Genomic DNA, 7,385 nt, shown 5'->3' on the forward strand with positions numbered 1-7,385 from the left:
GCATAACTATACAAAAATAGCCCCTAATTTTCATTGTGTCAGTGGTTCTACTGTTAGTCCAAAGAAAGTGCTTGTAAACATGAATAACTAACAAAGCTAAGCTAAGGGTTAAGCACAAAAATTATGCACAATCCAACATGTATATCAACTAAAAGCTGTCTTTGCAGACATTTGGAAACTAAAATTAAAATACAAACCAGGTTTTTACATTAAAGATCTCAACTGATAATCATTGTGTTTGCACTTAGTTCAGATGTTTTGAGAAAAACTGAATCAACACACCATGAATACTTCTCAACACGGCATAACACTTTGTTATCACTTGTTTACTGTTTATTTTGCCACAAGAAATTTCAAATATCTGTCATCCCCCATGATTGTTCGTACAATCAAACAAGGAAAGAAACTTGACCCTGAACTTTTCTGTCTATGAGGAGGTGGTAGAAAAATTTCCCAGCTGTCATATGAATACTTTAATGTTAAATGCTGTTGAGTGTCCAAAAGCAATTTATCTTTTTTTAGTTTGAAAATAGTGAATTTACAGTGGTATTAATAACTGCTTTAGGAGATACAGAGTTTTATCTACAGAAATTTATAGATATTTTAGTAGAGTTTTATACAGAAATTAAAAAAAAAAAAAAAATCCAACACATTCTTGTCAGCAAGTAAACCTGTCTCTTCACAATGAGCACAGGCTGGACAGTGGCTGGGAGCTGCATGATGACTAATGAGATGCGCAAGAGCTACTAGCAGAGCTTCCAAAACTGGGAAGCAAGTTTAGTAACTCCAGTTTTGCTACTGCTGGGTCATTTTTTTTCCCACAATACGAGTAAAAAAGACTGTGCTGGCTTTGGCTGGGACAGAGTTTTCTTCCCAGTGGCTGCTATGGATTTGGCATTTTGGATTTGTGCTGAACACGGTGCTGCTCAGCAGGGCTCACACAGAACCAGGGCCTTCTCTGCTTTTCGTGCTGCCACATTGGTGAGGAGGCTGGGGGTGCATGGGAGGGTGGGAGGAGACACAGCCAGGACAGGTGACCCCAACTGGACCAAAGGGATATTCCAGACCTTATGGCATCATGCTCAGTGTATAAAATGGCAGGAAAGAGGAGGAAGGAAGGACATTTGGAGTGATGGTGTTGTCTTCCCAAGTCCCTGTTTTCCTTAGGATGGCTGAATACCTGCCTGCCCATGGGAAGCACTGAATTAATTCCTTGTTTTGCTGTGTGTGTGTGACTTTTGCTTTCCCTGTTATGCTCTCCTTATCCCAACCCATGTGTTTTCCAGCTCTCACCCTTCCAACAGTCTCCCCAATCTTTCTGGTGAGGGAGTGAGCGAGCGGCTGTGTAGGGCTTGGTTAATGGCTGGGGGTAAACCAATACAAAGACACATTCTTATATTAGCTATTGGAATGTGAGAAATTGTTGGGATGAATAAGCATATTAAATTAAAAAAAACCCACCTCATGATTATAGGAAGAACACCAGGCACTAATGCTCTGCAGGTGAGAGTTAATGTCTATAAGAATAAACGAGAAACTCTACCCAGGAGAGGAGCTGGTGCTGACCTCCCTTCTCCAGAGGCTGCCCAGTAAAAGACCATTCATGGATAGGAAAACAGAAGTAAGAGATTAAGACGGACTTCAGTGGAAATTCATACCCTTCCCATAAAACGCTTTTTGCCTTCCTGACTCCATGGAAGCATAACAGTCGGTAATACCAAAGGGGAAAAGAGTCATAGTCAAAAGGAACAGAACTGTGGAGGAATCAGGTCTGTGTTATCAGACGCAGAAAGGTAATCAAGTGGGGGTTCTTAAGGTGAAAAAGTAGATGTCACCTTGACAACCTGAGATAAACTCATGAAAAATGTAATCAGTTCCCTATGAGGAAGAAAATGACAATCAGATTAATATTGAATCAAGATGCTTTTATTCAGTGTAGGTAAACAATTCTCCAAGTGGTGTAAATACATAAAATATTTCTTTATTCTCTTTCTAGTGTGGTCTACACATTCTGGTTATCACTAACATATCAATGTGTTAAACAGGTCAGAGAAATAGGCATGGCGACTGATGCTGATTAAATTTTATTCTGATTTCTGGAAAGCAGTACTACAATGGGGTTGTTACCTATTTTATTACTTTTTAATTTGGTTTCCTAATCTGATTTTTTACCTGATGGGCATGAAAAGAAAAGGTTTGTGATTAATATTTGATGGAAAAGTTAGGAAGTGTTTTTCCAGTTCAAGATTTGCATTTTCTCTTTTTCTTTTAAGTTCTGGCTGAAGATTCTTTCTTGACTTTTAATTTGCCTCACAGACATTTGGGAGATTGATGAGAAATTCTCTTTTCTCTTTTGTGCATTCAATGTGAGACTCAGAAAATGGGATTTTTTTTCAGACTGAAAAACAGCCCAGAATAAAATAAAATTTCAGTGCCTGAATAGTTAAGGCTGAGGCAAAATTTCTTATGCTGTTGAGATGTGGAACACCAGCCTCCTGATAAAGCCTGATTACACTCCCGGTGATATCCAGGAAAGGAACTCAGTTGTGTGAAAGCCCCCACACAAATTGTCATATATAAATTCATAATAAAGTTTTTTCATCAGCATGCGAGACATTGAAATGTAAATTACATCAATATCTAAGTTTAGGCATAGGTTTTTCTTTGTTTATATTTTTTCTGACCTTTGCCTGTATTTTAGCATCACCCTCTAACACTCATTATGCATTCAAATCTAAACACCCTGTGCATGCACTGCTATTTTTTAAATGCATTTGTGAGTTAATATTTTAATATTTGAAATTCTTAACAGTGTTAAATCCCAGTGTTCCACTATAACTATTCCTCTGCTACTTTTATAGACAGTTTCCTCCTTAGTTTAGCTGAAGTATGTTTTCCTTTAAGTTGAAAGAAGAAAAATACTGATGGAATAAAAATAACTGACTAAACAAGGTACTGGCCTGCAGCAAAGAAAACATTAATAATTAATATGTATTAAGGTGTACTTCAAGTATTTACATAGTTAGATTTTACACCTACCAAAGGATCAATTTTGACTGTTTATTCTGATTCCCTGAGAGAGGTCAGGAATTATGTCTATCAGTTTCCAAATCTATCCCAAGAACAGAATCAAGCCAGGCTGTTAGTGAGCAATCTCCCACTGATTTTCAGCTAAAGCTGGAAAACTATGAAGACTGCAGCATAAGGCCTTAGGTTAAAAAAACCCTCCCATCTACCATTTTTCACTGAAATATGTATTTGAAGTTAAAACTTATTTTGTAGACTCCAGTTCAGGAAAGTATCTCCATTCAGAATAGCATTTGACTCTCCGTAAAGACTTGTACAGTGATGATTTAACACTTAATCCTTATATTAAAAGTACCTACTTCATCTTGCTTATCAGACTTGACAAACCATAAATTTTCAATTCACTGGTAGAACTCTACACGCAGAGGAAAACATCTGCATATGTCACTCTGTCCTAGGTTACAATGTAAAATGTGCCCAAAGTATGTATTCTATCACCATCTACATGAAATGTTGTTGTGCACCACTGTTTCCCGTGCCCCCTCCCTCCAGACTATCTTCTGTTAATGGCCCATCAATACCGTCCTGCATGACTCATAGATAACTCTCCCCAGGAGCTATCTCTGTTTAATAGGCAATCAAGGACCCATTGCAAAACTGATAAAATGATATCAGTCCATTGTGAGATGCTCCGCCCAGGGGGAGGAGCCAAGCATTCCCACCTGGATATAATCAAGGCCTTGGGACAGCACAGGCAGCCTTACCCACTGGATTCCCAGAGGACAAGAGCTACCAGACCTTTCTGCAAGAACACTGCTTCAACAAGACCACTTCATCTGGACTGCCACCACCACGGTTTCAGGTTGTATTCTGACTCTGTCAGTGATCTTTTGTACCATTGCATGTGTTTTATTTTATTTTACTTTTTTTTCCTCTCCTATTAAATTGTTTTTCTGACTTGGAGTCTCTCGCTGGTTTTGCCTTCAAGCCAGCACATATATTCTGGCGCCCAACGTGGGGCAGGAGGTACTGAGAAAAGTCAGAATTACAATTTTGTAGTGAGGAAAAAAGAAACAGCTGTCCGCTATGATGCTCAACATGCTTTCATATATCTTATACCTAGCTCTCTACATTTTCCCACACATGGGGCAGTATTTGCCGGTCTTAATGCTCATGTGTAGACCAGGGTATGGTACCAGAATTGCTGTATTGGTCTATTATGTTTATTGTATGATAACCTCTGAGGCAATGAGCATCATTCGGAATATATACTCTATTTTGTGTTCTTGTCCTGGTCCAGAATGCTACATCTGGGCTCTCAATAATCGCACCCAGCCCCTGTGGGGAGGGGTAAAGAATGATTTTTTCCAGTCTTTTAGGTATGGCACAGCAGTTTTCAAAAGTATTGAGTTCTGTCTAGGTGCCAAGGACAGCATAATATTGTTGTTAGTTCTGCTTTGCCTTCTCTGCACGGCCTGCACCATGTTTAGAAATCAAACACTACATGGGGTGGTGCAGCGTCTCCTTGAGGAGGAGGGAAAAAGAAACAAATGCAAAACAACGGCATCCGTGTCTACACAAACTGTCGTAGAGGAAACAGGAACCGCATCTATGCAGACTGTCACAGAAGAGAAAAGAACCAAAAACAGGGCAACAGTTTCTGCATCTACTCAGACCATCACAGAAGAGAAAGGAACCAAAAACAAAGCAACAGTTTCTGCATCTACTCAGACCATCACAGAGGAGAAAGGAACCAAAAACAAAGCAACAGTGTCAGTGTCTACACAAGCTGTCACAGAGGAGAAAGAAACCAAAAGTGCCATCAGCATCTCCACACAAACTGTCACCGAAGCAGAACAACCTAAACCAGTGGCAGTTGCCCCTGTTCAGAAGAAGAAATCAAAGAGCAAATCAGTCCGCATAATGACTGATGAGGATGGGGCAGGACCTTCGCACCCAGCAGAAGAGACAGAGCCAGAGATCATCACCCGCTCTCTATCCCTGGGCGAACTGCGTGACCTGCGGAGGGAATTCACCCGCCAGACAAACGAGTCCATCCTAACCTGGCTGCTCCGCATCTGGGACGCTGCAGCCAATGACACCATTCTGGATGGAAGTGAGGCCAGGCAACTGGGATCGCTGTCTCGGGATGTGGTCATTGACCAGGGGATCGGGAGAACCCAACAAACTCTCAGCCTCTGGCGGCGACTGCTAACAAGTGTGAGGGACAGATACCTTTGTAAAGAAGACCTCCAGGTGCACCAAGGAAAATGGAGCACAATGGAACAAGGTACCCGATGCCTGAGGGAATTGGCTGTGCTGGAGATCATTTTCTCAGAAGACGAGAGATTTCCTAAAAGCCCAGATGATGTCCAGTGCACATCGCAGATGTGGTTGAGATTTGCACGGCTTGGACCAGAGATGTACTCCCGTTACCTGGCAACGCTGCAATGGAGGGAAGGTGAGGACAAGGTGGGCGTCTTGGTCAATAAACTAAGAATTTACGAGGATACTGTCACCGCCCCATTTCGTACCCATGTCTCATCCGTGGAAACAAGGCTGGCTGAGCAAGTCCGGAGCTTGATTGAAGAGGGCCATCAGAAACTAAAAAAGGAACTTAAGGAAGAAATTTACCACATCTCGCCAGAACCAACAAGAGTCTCTGCCATTAGGAGCAGGTACCCACCAGCCAGGGAGAGAGAATACACTCCACGGGGTAACCTCTGGTCTTTTCTTCGGGAACATGGAGAAGGCATGAGGAATTGGGATGGAAAACCCACCTCCTCCTTAGCAGCCCGGGTACGTGAACTGAAGAGAGAGACACCTACCACGAAGAGCTCATCTAGAGCCAACACTGCTCCAGTCTCAAAGGCACAGAACCCCAGACAGTATAAGAAGAATGATATGACTGATCCACTTGAAGGGACCTCAGGAACATATTTACAGGAAGAAAGCAACCTGTACCATGACCAGGAATAGGGGGGCCCTGCCTCTAGCCAGGTAGAGGAAAGGGACAATCGGATCTATTGGACTGTGTGGATCCGATGGCCTGGCACATCTGACCCACAAAAATATACGGCTTTGGTTGACACTGGTGCCCAATGTACCCTGATGCCATCAAGGTATGTAGGAACAGAATCCATTTCTATTTCTGGAGTGACAGGAGGGTCCCAGCAGCTGACTGTATTGGAGGCCGAAGTGAGTTTAACCGGGAATGGATGGCAAAAACACCCCATCGTGACTGGCCCAGAGGCCCCATGCATCCTTGGCATAGACTACCTCAGAAATGGATACTTCAAAGATCCAAAAGGATATCGCTGGGCTTTTGGGATAGCTGCTGTAGAGACAGAAGACATCAGACAACTGAGTACCTTGCCTGGTCTCTCAGATGACTCCTGTGCTGTGGGACTACTAAGAGTTGAAGAACAACAGGTACCAATCGCCACAACAACAGTACACCGACGGCAATACCGCACCGACAGAGACTCTGTGACTCCTATCCATGAGATGATTCGGAAACTGGAGAGCCAAGGGGTGGTCAGCAAGGCTCGTTCACCTTTCAACAGCCCTATATGGCCAGTGCGTAAGTCCAGTGGAGAATGGAGACTGACTGTGGATTACCGTGCTCTGAATGAAGTCACACCACCACTAAGTGCTGCTGTGCCAGACATGTTGGAGCTTCAGTACGAGCTAGAGTCCAAGGCAGCAAAGTGGTATGCGACCATTGATATTGCCAATGCCTTCTTCTCCATTCCTTTGGCAGCAGAGTGCAGGGCCCAGTTTGCCTTCACCTGGAAGGGCGTACAGTACACCTGGAACCGACTGCCCCAGGGGTGGAAACACAGCCCCACCATCTGCCATGGACTGATCCAGACTGCACTGGAAAAAGGTGAGGCTCCTGAACATTTACAGTACATTGATGACATCATTGTATGGGGGAACACAGCAGGGGAAGTCTTTGAGAAAGGAGAAAAGATCATCCAGATTCTGCTGAAAGCTGGTTTTGCCATTAAGCGAAGTAAAGTGAAGGGACCGGCCCAAGAAATCCAGTTCCTGGGAGTAAAGTGGCAAGATGGACGGCGGCAGATTCCCACTGAGGTCATCAATAAGATCATCGCCATGTCCCCACCGACCAGCAAGAAGGAGACACAAGCTTTCCTAGGCGCCATAGGTTTCTGGAGGATGCACATTCCTGAGTACAGCCAGATTGTGAGCCCTCTCTACCTGGTCACCCGCAAGAAGAACGATTTCCACTGGGGCCCTGAACAGCAGCAAGCCTTTGCCCAGATCAAGCAGGAGATCGCTCATGCGGTAGCCCTTGGCCCAGTGAGGACGGGACCAGAGGTGAAGAACGTGCT

Source organism: Hirundo rustica, chromosome 1 (assembly GCF_015227805.2).
Source record: "Hirundo rustica isolate bHirRus1 chromosome 1, bHirRus1.pri.v3, whole genome shotgun sequence".
Classification (NCBI taxonomy): Eukaryota; Metazoa; Chordata; class Aves; order Passeriformes; family Hirundinidae; genus Hirundo; species Hirundo rustica.